Source organism: Euprymna scolopes, chromosome 46 (genome assembly GCF_053919585.1).
Source record: "Euprymna scolopes isolate OS-2025 chromosome 46, ASM5391958v1, whole genome shotgun sequence".
Classification (NCBI taxonomy): Eukaryota; Metazoa; Mollusca; class Cephalopoda; order Sepiida; family Sepiolidae; genus Euprymna; species Euprymna scolopes.
In genome coordinates this window covers 11,268,365-11,282,114 of record NC_136527.1, presented here as the reverse complement: position 1 = coordinate 11,282,114, position 13,750 = coordinate 11,268,365, and positions in this window count along the sequence as shown.

The window sequence follows — 13,750 nt, the reverse complement described above, 5'->3', positions numbered from 1 at the left end:
TGACAGTATCTGTTTCATAGTACAAAATCATTCACTTAATTATTATATCAATCAATGAATCTATTTTGCCCTTAACTCATGAAAAGAAACAGCAATAATCAATCATCATCATCATGTTTTATCGCAATAGAAATTAACCCTTAATATATATATATATATATATATATATATATATATATAATGAATAAATGACAAAAATCTATATTCCAAATTTCATGACCATCTTACAATTTATTCCTTTAATTCAATTGACATTTACAATTCTTGACAGTATCTGTTTCATAGTACAAAATCATTCACTTAATTATTATATCAATCAATGAATCTATTTTGCCCTTAACTCATGAAAAGAAACAGCAATAATCAATCATCATCATCATGTTTTATCGCAATAGAAATTAACCCTTAATATATATATATATATATATATATATATATATATATATATATATATATATATAATGAATAAATGACAAAAATCTATATTCCAAATTTCATGACCATCTTACAATTTATTCCTTTAATTCAATTGACATTTACAATTCTTGACAGTATCTGTTTCATAGTACAAAATCATTCACTTAATTATTATAGCAATCAATGAATCTATTTTGCCCTTAACTCATGAAAAGAAACAGCAATAATCAATCATCATCATCATGTTTTATCGCAATAGAAATTAACCCTTAATATATATATATATATATATATATATATATATATATATATATATATATATAATGAATAAATTACAAAAATCTATATTCCAAATTTCATGACCATCTTACAATTTATTCCTTTAATTCAATTGACATTTACAATTCTTGACAGTATCTGTTTCATAGTACAAAATCATTCACTTAATTATTATATCAATCAATGAATCTATTTTGCCCTTAACTCATGAAAAGAAACAGCAATAATCAATCATCATCATCATGTTTTATCGCAATAGAAATTAACCCTTAATATATATATATATATATATATATATATATATATATATATATATATAATGAATAAATGACAAAAATCTATATTCCAAATTTCATGACCATCTTACAATTTATTCCTTTAATTCAATTGACATTTACAATTCTTGACAGTATCTGTTTCATAGTACAAAATCATTCACTTAATTATTATATCAATCAATGAATCTATTTTGCCCTTAACTCATGAAAAGAAACAGCAATAATCAATCATCATCATCATGTTTTATCGCAATAGAAATTAACCCTTAATATATATATATATATATATATATATATATATATATATATATATATATATATATATATATATATATAATGAATAAATGACAAAAATCTATATTCCAAATTTCATGACCATCTTACAATTTATTCCTTTAATTCAATTGACATTTACAATTCTTGACAGTATCTGTTTCATAGTACAAAATCATTCACTTAATTATTATATCAATCAATGAATCTATTTTGCCCTTAACTCATGAAAAGAAACAGCAATAATCAATCATCATCATCATGTTTTATCGCAATAGAAATTAACCCTTATATATATATATATATATATATATATATATATATATATATATATATATATATATATAATGAATAAATGACAAAAATCTATATTCCAAATTTCATGACCATCTTACAATTTATTCCTTTAATTCAATTGACATTTACAATTCTTGACAGTATCTGTTTCATAGTACAAAATCATTCACTTAATTATTATAGCAATCAATGAATCTATTTTGCCCTTAACTCATGAAAAGAAACAGCAATAATCAATCATCATCATCATGTTTTATCGCAATAGAAATTAACCCTTAATATATATATATATATATATATATATATATATATATATATATATATATATATATATATATATATATAATGAATAAATTACAAAAATCTATATTCCAAATTTCATGACCATCTTACAATTTATTCCTTTAATTCAATTGACATTTACAATTCTTGACAGTATCTGTTTCATAGTACAAAATCATTCACTTAATTATTATATCAATCAATGAATCTATTTTGCCCTTAACTCATGAAAAGAAACAGCAATAATCAATCATCATCATCATGTTTTATCGCAATAGAAATTAACCCTTAATATATATATATATATATATATATATATATATATATATATATATATATATATATATAATGAATAAATGACAAAAGTCTATATTCCAAATTTCATGACCATCTTACAATTTATTCCTTTAATTCAATTGACATTTACAATTCTTGACAGTATCTGTTTCATAGTACAAAATCATTCACTTAATTATTATATCAATCAATGAATCTATTTTGCCCTTAACTCATGAAAAGAAACAGCAATAATCAATCATCATCATCATATCTTATCGCAATAGAAATTAACCCATCGTATGGCGATGATGCTTGCCTCCTTAAGGTCTTGGTTTTAGCAATGAGGACCCAATCGGCAGTTTTCCCTAAGGTGGTGCATCATTTGTACCTCTCCACATGGACATAAAGGTGAGGTGTCTAGGCCCCACTTGATATTTTGATTAATGCAGGTTTCTTATTTATTACTATATTTGATCAAATATATAGGAATTATTTAAAAAGTGAAAAAAAAAAAAAAGAAAAAATGACTCGTGTGCCACCGCCAAGAATCGAAACCAAAATGTTTAGCTTACAAGTTATTTTTTCCTCTGACGTTAATGCCTGACCTAGTAAGACATGTTTCCTGCAGGGCTAAAACTTAAAACATAAACCAATAGCTACTACGTTACGCATGCATATTCGTAATACGATCGTTCAAACTTCACCTAGTAAAATTTCATTTTTCTTTTTAATTCTCACAGTTTTGTACCGATTTTCCTCGGCTAAAACCGAAATATAAAGTTTCGCGTGAGTTCAAATATCCTATATATAAAGTTTCATGTCTGTAGACCAAAAACTGAGAGAGGAGTTTGGTAGGCAAAAGTTTTTAAACAAATGTATATATATATATATATATATATATATATATATATATATATATATATATATATATATATAAGGTGGTGCATCGTTTGTACCTCTCCACATGGACATAAAGATGAGATGTCTAGGCCCCACTTGTGGAGATTGTCTTTTGTTTTGCCTAGTTTGGCTCTGGCTCTTGCCAGCTCTATACTGCCTAACTGGTATTCCACCACCACATATCAGGCGAGAATAGAACGGTACAAACAGCTTAATGACCACAGGTACTCACTGTTTGACCACCCATAAGTGAGACAAAGACTAAAATCTCGCAGTAGCTTCATCAATATAGAGGAAATCCATCCCAGGCAAGCTGCCTCCTATAGGATGGAACGATGGCGAGACTATAACAGCAGGAATAAAAATGAAGCCCTACCAGACCCAAAAGAAACACTCCCCCAGGTAGAAAAAACTGGGTGACTCTAAATTGACAGTACTTAGGTGAAACAAAGATAAGGAGGTCCAACAGACGAGCCTCGTTCTGACATTCGGAAAATTTAGGTTAACAACCGGTCAAGCTACCGAAAAGTAACCCTTTTTTTTTTGTCACCACTTATCAAGGCCCAGAGGCCACTCGAGGATAAGGGTTAACCCTTTTGAATGAAGATGGATATAAACAATATTTTTAAAATTAATTTCTTAATTTTATTTAAAAACAAAATGTAAACATATATAAACAAAATATTTTAGGAAATAATTTCTTAATTTAAAATAATTTTTTTAAAATGATTATTGAAAAATATTGCAAAGTGTTTACATAGCTGGTTCTCTCTAATTCTCTCTCCTCTGATCTTGAGCGCATGGTACAATCGTCATGGTCACTTTTAATGCATCCAAAACCAAGCTTCTATCTTTACATCATCAACGCTCTGATCCCCATCTGGCATCAATTGAAATGGATGGCTCTCGTCTTGGGGAGGCTCCATGTTTTGACAAGCTTCTGGGTTTGACCTTTACTCCTGATCTGAAATGGAACACGTACATCAAATCTGTTACCAGGGACGCTGGGAAAATGGTGGGATCCTTCTACGGCTCCAGAAGATATCTCACTACTGATGCAATTCTCTATCTGTATAAAAGCCAAGTATGTCCAAGGATGGAGTTCTGCTGCCACATATAGGCAGGAGCTGCTAAAAACAGCCTATCCTGCCTTGACAGAGTACAAAATAGAGTGGCTTCCGGGCTTTGATAAGTGGTGACCACCTTGTAAAAAAAAAAGAAAACCTGGTCGAGAAACGGGTTGTTTTTATTGCATAAAGAAAGGGAAGATGACACATTATAACAATGTTTCTTTCGGTTGTCGTTCAGTTTGTGAGGTGTCCATTTATCAAGTTTTTTTGTCTCCCCAATCTCTCTCAAGTGGTCGGAAATCGTCATATACTAATTCAGAAGCAAGTTCTCAAACAGTTGTGCATGGACTAAGGCTTTTAATTGATCGTTGCCAACATCCGATGGCCGACCACTATAATCATCATCTTCAACATTCTCGTCACCACCACGAAATTTCTTAAATCACCATTGTACTGTTCAGTAGTGGTTCCTGGGCCAAACGCTTTGTTAATATCACGAGTTGTTTCAGCAGCTTCAAATTATGCTCCAAAAAGAAACATTAATTTCGAACGCACCCCTGTCATATCAAAGAACCTACTGTTGATTTTATATGCCTGGCCTTTCTGCTTGTGCAGTGATAATGGCTTTGTAGCAACTACGCCGGAACCAAACTTGACAAGGAACATTTTTTAGAAGTCACCGTTTCCGGTTCTCAAAAAAATCACATGACAGGAAATAAGGGACTTCTCCCTTCCTCTTTAGAAGGCTACGCCTACATTACTTCCATGGCAGGTGCTCGTCTGAGCTCCAATCCCTTGTCCCCCCTCGCCAATCTTTCACGACAAACACCCGTCTGGCTGAAACTACTGTCAATAATTTCCCCCACTCTATATCTGTGCCTAAATCAAAACGTGGATTCCATGAACAAAGCTTCTTTCTTAGAACTGCACGCCTGTGGAACTCTGTTCCGTCTGCCTGCTTCCCACCTGACTACAACCTGGATGTGTTCAAGTCCAACGTTAACAAATTCCTAATGAACCGCCCCCTTAAGTAAACACTTCATCAAATCTCCACACTAACGTAATGCACTTACAATAACCCTTATCCCTGAGTGGCTTCCGGGCCTTGATAAGTAGTGACCACTGTGTAAAAAAAAAAAAAAAAAAACAGGAAAGACCTGCAGTCTGTAATGTATGGTAACATTCAATACTGTCAAGACTAAGATTTTTCCTTTAATAATTACAAGAAACCTTTTCCTTACAAGAAACCCTCTAAAGCAGGGGTTCTCAACCAGGGTCCACATGGACCCTAGGGGTCCATGGAATATTTTGGGAGGTCAACAGGCAAAACATAACACAACTTATTATCATTATTATCATCATCATCATCATCATCATCATCATCATCATCATCATCATCATCATTATTATTATCATCATCATCATCATCATCATTATTATTATTATTATCATCATCAACATCATCATTATTATTATTATTATTATTATCATAATTATTATAGTTGTTGTCGAATACATCATTTGCATTAAATTAGTTTTCATTTCAAAATAAAGCTTAATTATTTAATATTTCTTTGATTATTAAAACCTCAAAATTTATATGAGTGAAAAATAGAAGATTGTTTTATGAAGGTATCCACCAAGATAAAACGAAGGAAAAAGGGGTCCATGAGTAAAAATCACGGGCAATATCAATTCAAAATTCACAGGCAATATCAATTTTTTTTTTTTTATTACATTTTCACCCCAAACAAGGCAAATTGCCACTTTGGTGTAGGGGGCTACTATCAGGCGCAACAACTACTGGGGTACTATGTAGGGATTTGGGCAGCAAGGTGTCGGTTCACGTTACACTTGAACTTCTGCACGTCAGTACTGTTGGGGAAGCAGGGACCTGGAATGGAATTCCAGAGTCTAGCGGTTCTGGGGAAGAAACTATTGGAGTAAAAAGATCTTTTACATCTAAGGATCTCTACAGTGTGGGGGTGGGATTTAGCAGCCTGTCGGGTTTGTCGAGGGTGCTCACGTCATGGGGGCACAAGTGATTGCAGTTCGTCAGAGCATTCACCACTAAAATACTTGTAGAAAAGGCAGAGGGATGCAACATTTCGTCGATGGGACAGAGGCTAAAGCTTAGATGCCAGTTCAGGGCCTATCAGGTTTGCGACTCTCTTTTGAACCTTGTCAAGGAGTGAGAGACTAGTAGCAGATGCACCAGCCCAGATGTGGCAGCAATACTCCATACATGGGCGAATAGTGGCCTTATAGAGGTACAGGATACTTTCGGGTGTTAGTAGTTTTCTAGCACGGTAGAGAGAGCCCACCTTTCTTGCAGCGGCCCTGGCAATGCCTTCAATGTAATTGTTCCAACTCATGTTTCCTGTGAACATTAGGCCAAGGAGTTTGAAAGATGGACTCTCAGATAAAGAGTCGTTGGCCATTGCTATGGGTGGTAGAGAGGGTTTCTTGTAATTATTGAATGAAACTAGTTTAGTCTTGGCAGCATTGAACGCGACCAACCACTTTTGTCCCCATTCCACTACAGATTGGAGGTCTTCCTCTAGTGTTTCTGCCATTTCTTTAGAAATGTGTTCATTCGTCTTCCTGTCGTGCCTGCCATAGAGTGTAGTGTCATCAGCATATATACCCATCTCAGAGGCAATGTTGTCGGGGAGGTCATTTATGAATATCAGGAACAATAGAGGTCTAAGGATGGAACCCTGGAGCACCCCCGCATTTATATCATATTGTTTAGATGTACGACCGTCGAGGACAACCTGGATTTTTCTCTTATCTAAGAAGGATTTAATTATGTTAAGTATTCTACCAGTGATACCGTATGATCTGATTTTACTGAGGAGACCCTCATGCCATACCCTGTCAAAAGCCTTAGATATATCTAGAGCTACCGCTCTGCCCTCCCCTGCTTTGTCCAGTGAATGGTATATACGTTCAGAGATCACAGTTAGGATGTCTGCTGTGGAACGGGCTTGTCTAAATCCATATTGTTTGTCAGTCAGTAGTTTAGCATCTGTAAGATGATGGACTAGAGCATGGTTAATTATGGTCTCAAATATTTTGGCAAAAAGTGGGAGGAGGCTAATGGGGCGATAATTTGATGGGTCTGTCCTTTCGCCAGAATTCTTGAATACTGGTACAACAGAAGCAGTTTTCCAACAGCCCGGAAAGCAAGCTTCATTAAGGCATTTGTTGTAGAGTTTGGAGAGAACTGGAGCTACTTTGGCTGAGCACTTTTTTAATAGCACAGCTGGGATAAGATCGGGTCCACATGCTTTTGAGGTGTCAAGGTTTTTTATGATAGCATGCACCTGAGCAGGGGTGGTTTTCAGATCGTCTAGTGTGGCATCTGTCCGCATAGGAAAGTCAGGTAGGGGGTGGTTGGAAGGGTCCAGTGTGGAGTTTGAGGCAAACCGACTGGCAAGCATGTTAGCCTTGTCGGTTGCTGAGGAGACAACCTCGTGATTGTTAAAATTCACAGGCAATATAAATTTAAAATTCACAGGTAATATAAATTTAAAATTCACAGGCAATATCAATTTAAAATTCACAGGCAATATAAATTTAAAATTCACAGGTAATGTAAATTTAAAATTCACAGGCAATATAAATTTAAAATTCACAGGCAATATAAATTTAAAATCCACAGGCAATATAAATTCAAAATTCACAGGCAATATAAATTTAAAATTCACAAGCAATATAGATTTAAAATTCACAGGCAATATAAATTTAAAATTCACAGGCAATATACATTTAAAATTCACAGGCAATATAAATTTAAAATTCACAGGCAATATAGATTTAAAATTCACAGGCAATATAAATTCAAAATTCACAGGCAATATAAATTCAAAATTCACAGGCAATATAAATTTAAAATTCACAGGCAATATAAATTTAAAATTCACAGGCAATATAAAATTCACAGGCAATATAAAGTTAAAATTCACAGGCAATATAAATTTAAAATTCACAAGCAATATAAATTTAAAATTCACAAGCAATATAAATTTAAAATTCACAGGCAATATAAATTCAAAATTCACAGGCAATATACATTTAAAATTCACAGGCAATATAAATTCAAAATTCACAGGCAATATAAATTCAAAATTCACAGGCAATATAAATTTAAAATTCACAAGCAATATAAATTTAAAATTCACAAGCAATATAAATTTAAAATTCACAGGCAATATAAATTTAAAATTCACAGGCAATATACATTTAAAATTCACAGGCAATATAAAGTTAAAATTCACAGGCAATATAGATTTAAAATTCACAGGCAATATAAATTCAAAATTCACAGGCAATATAAATTTAAAATTCACAGGCAATATAAATTTAAAATTCACAGGCAATATAAATTTAAAATTCACAGGCAATATAAAATTCACAGGCAATATAAAGTTAAAATTCACAAGCAATATAAATTTAAAATTCACAAGCAATATAAATTTAAAATTCACAAGCAATATAAATTTAAAATTCACAAGCAATATAAATTTAAAATTCACAGGCAATATAAAATTCACAGGCAATATAAAGTTAAAATTCACAGGCAATATAAATTTAAAATTCACAAGCAATATAAATTTAAAATTCACAAGCAATATAAATTTAAAATTCACAAGCAATATAAATTTAAAATTCACAAGCAATATAAATTTAAAATTCACAGGCAATATAAATTTAAAATTCACAAGCCATATAAATTTAAAATTCACAGGCAATATAAATTCAAAATTCACAGGCAATATACATTTAAAATTCACAGGCAATATAAATTCAAAATTCACAGGCAATATAAATTCAAAATTCACAGGCAATATAAATTTAAAATTCACAAGCAATATAAATTTAAAATTCACAAGCAATATAAATTTAAAATTCACAGGCAATATAAATTTAAAATTCACAGGCAATATACATTTAAAATTCACAGGCAATATAAAGTTAAAATTCACAGGCAATATAGATTTAAAATTCACAGGCAATATAAATTCAAAATTCACAGGCAATATAAATTTAAAATTCACAGGCAATATAAATTTAAAATTCACAGGCAATATAAATTTAAAATTCACAGGCAATATAAAATTCACAGGCAATATAAAGTTAAAATTCACAAGCAATATAAATTTAAAATTCACAAGCAATATAAATTTAAAATTCACAAGCAATATAAATTTAAAATTCACAAGCAATATAAATTTAAAATTCACAGGCAATATAAAATTCACAGGCAATATAAAGTTAAAATTCACAGGCAATATAAATTTAAAATTCACAAGCAATATAAATTTAAAATTCACAAGCAATATAAATTTAAAATTCACAAGCAATATAAATTTAAAATTCACAAGCAATATAAATTTAAAATTCACAGGCAATATAAATTTAAAATTCACAAGCAATATAAATTTAAAATTCACAAGCAATATAAATTTAAAATTCACAAGCAATATAAATTTAAAATTCACAAGCAATATAAATTTAAAATTCACAGGCAATATAAAATTCACAGGCAATATAAAGTTAAAATTCACAGGCAATATAAATTTAAAATTCACAAGCAATATAAATTTAAAATTCACAAGCAATATAAATTTAAAATTCACAAGCAATATAAATTTAAAATTCACAAGCAATATAAATTTAAAATTCACAAGCAATATAAATTTAAAATTCACAGGCAATATAAAGTTAAAATTCACAAGCAATATAAATTTAAAATTCACAGGCAATATAAAGTTAAAATTCACAAGCAATATAAATTTAAAATTCACAGGCAATATAAATTTAAAATTCACAAGCAATATAAATTTAAAATTCACAAGCAATATAAATTTAAAATTCACAGGCAATATAAATTTAAAATTCACAAGCAATATAAATTTAAAATGCACAGGCAATATAAAGTTAAAATTCACAGGCAATATAAATTTAAAATTCACAAGCAATATAAATTTAAAATTCACAAGCAATATAAATTTAAAATTCACAAGCAATATAAATTTAAAATTCACAAGCAATATAAATTTAAAATGCACAGGCAATATAAATTTAAAATTCACAGGCAATATAAATTTAAAATTCACAAGCAATATAAATTTAAAATTCACAAGCAATATAAATTTAAAATTCACAAGCAATATAAATTTAAAATTCACAGGCAATATAAAGTTAAAATTCACAGGCAATATAAAATTCACAAGCAATATAAATTTAAAATTCACAAGCAATATAAATTTAAAATTCACAGGCAATATAAAATTCACAAGCAATATAAATTTAAAATTCACAAGCAATATAAATTTAAAATTCACAGGCAATATAAATTTAAAATTCACAAGCAATATAAATTTAAAATTCACAAGCAATATAAATTTAAAATTCACAAGCAATATAAATTTAAAATTCACAGGCAATATAAAGTTAAAATTCACAGGCAATATAAAATTCACAAGCAATATAAATTTAAAATTCACAAGCAATATAAAGTTAAAATTCACAGGCAATATAAAATTCACAAGCAATATAAATTTAAAATTCACAAGCAATATAAATTTAAAATTCACAGGTAATATAAAATTCACAAGCAATATAAATTTAAAATTCACAAGCAATATAAATTTAAAATTCACAAGCAATATAAATTTAAAATTCACAGGCAATATAAAATTCACAAGCAATATAAATTTAAAATTCACAGGCAATATAAATTTAAAATTCACAGGCAATATAAATTTAAAATTCACAGGCAATATAAAATTCACAGGCAATATAAAGTTAAAATTCACAGGCAATATAAATTTAAAATTCACAAGCAATATAAATTTAAAATTCACAAGCAATATAAATTTAAAATTCACAAGCAATATAAATTTAAAATTCACAAGCAATATAAATTTAAAATTCACAGGCAATATAAAATTCACAAGCAATATAAATTTAAAATTCACAAGCAATATAAATTTAAAATTCACAAGCAATATAAATGTAAAATTCACAGGCAATATAAATTTAAAATTCCCAGACAATATAAATTTTAATAAATACATTAATGAAATAATGGTAAGTGCTCAGACGGACTCAAAGCACTAGTCCCCCCTCCTCGATGTAAATATCCCTGACAAACCCGAAAAGCAGCCAAATCCCACCCCTGCACTGTACATGCCAAAAAGCCTTCTACTCAAATAGCTTCGGTCCTCGAACTGCTAGACTTTGGAATTTCCTTCCAGGGCCCTACTTTCCTGATTGTACTTACATGCAGAAGTTGAAGTGTAATATGAGGTGACAGCTCGCTGCTCAACTCCCTACATAGAGACTTGCAAATTTGACACAGCGAGATGCGACGATCCGAGTAAGTGGATGCTCTGCTTTTTGCTCCCACCTGCTGAAGCCTTTTTCCTCCTTCCTGCTGAAATCTGGGGAGATGACTGCAATCTCAATCTTGTATTATGTTGTAAATGAAATCATGAATCATAGGCTTCGGTCTATTGTTATTCCGATTCCTCTGAAGACGTCACATGATTTTGAACTTGGCAGAATACATGGACTGGGTTTCCATTACCTTCCACAGCACAGTGGCATCTGACTTGCATGTTTGCACCTACCCGTTGTCCTTAGCTGCAGTCGAATAACGTTACTCTTAATACCATAGAACCGTTGATCTGCTAGAGATTCATCCTCATCCATGGCCATCCAGCATCCTGCTGCCGATGTCATCAAAGTTACCTTCTCCTATATGCATGTCCTAACAAAGACTGGGGGTGCATCTCTCCCAGTGAATTAAATGTGCCTCTAGATATTTATTTCAAATTTCTTATGACACGGTGCAGTACATACAGCGCCTAGTTATATATATATATATATATATATATATATATATATATATATATATATATATATATTATATATTATATATATATATATATATATATATAGTAAGTTAAAAAATGTATATGGCGATTAAGCTACACTGAATATTCCGCGTTTCATCCACTCTAGAATTCTTCAGGCTTATGCATATAAATATGTGAATAACTAGCTCTACCTACGTATTGAGCACTTTTGAAGTAAATACTTAAAGTTTATGCATAAATCTATACTTTTGTATATTAATTTTATGTGAGTAAATTAAGTATATATATATATATATATATATACTTAATTTACTCACATAAAATATATAAAATATATATATATATATATATATATATATATAGTTTTAAATAAAATAGGCGGAAGTTTCTCAAGAGCTCTTTCGGCTATCATCTCATCAGGAGAAAATCGATAGCGTACAAAATAATATTATGTCGATAGTTTAAAGAGTTCTAATGGGGAACTATTGAATGTGCCAAAAGTACGGGGACAATTAAAATTAAGTTTATTAACGTTTAAAAAACGATTAAAATATTGGCACAACGAGGGAAGAAAAAAAAAGCGGGAGAAAAGATTCAAATTCCCCAAAGAGAAACAATGCGTTGGATGTTTCCTTTTGCCGGCACAAAGAAGGTTGACGCACCGCAATAGAGACAGACTCCAAAATCTTTAAATGGTTTCTGGAGTCCGCTCTATGTAGCACCTCAAACCAATCTATTTTATATCTATCGGCACAGCACGGGTTGTCAACCAAATGCTGGCCAATAGCAGAGTCCAAGGCTGCAGAAGGAGGGAGACTACCAGACCCCATCCTCCCTTGTCTGATCTTCGATGGAACATGCTGGTTTATACGAGTCAAAAGATGCAAGGATGTTCGCCTAACATAACCAGCATTGCACTGGCATTTGAATTGATATACAATATTGCTATTTTGGATGTAAGGCAAACTATCCTTGCGAAAAGACGGAAAAGCAGCTCTCGTAGTATATACCAAACGCAAGGACACAGAATAATAGCAGTCGTAAATACTTCTGCGAATCTGTTTGGAAAGTCTATTACTCTTTTCCCCACGGTAATTTTTAATAAACCGGGCATTTCAAAGGTCAAACTTTTTAGGGGATTTAAAATCCGCAACCTTTTTGAAAATACAGTCATCAATAAGGTCAACAGGATAACCATTATTGATGAATATTTCCCTGATCTTATCAAGTTCAGCGTCTAATCTGTTAGGCGAACAAATCATGAGGGTTCTATGTACCAAAGTATTAATTAAGCCGACCTTACATGATTTTGGTACAAAAGACAACCAGTTCACATATAGGCCAGTACATTTCGGCTTCCTATAAATTGTAGTGAGAAAGCCCCCGCCCCTTGAACGTTCGACAAGAACATCCAAGAAAGGAAGCGAATTGTCCTTCTCATTTTCCATAGTGAACTTAGGAGCTCCATGCAAAGATTTCAACCTATCAAAAAATATCGACGCTTCACCTTGCGATGGAAAAATAGCAAAAGTGTCATCAACATATTTGAAATATGCAGTGGGTTTTGTCATAGAGTTGAACAGAATGGATTCATAGTATCCGACAAAAATACCCGCTAAAGTTGGGGCCAACGGACTACTCATTGAAACCCCGTCGACCTGACAGTACATAATATCACAAAAACTAAACTCCACAGATTTTGTACACATTAAAACGAGTTCAATAAGAATCTCTTTAGAAAACCGTGGAGCAGTCAGGCGACCATCATAGAGCGTGTCGGTAC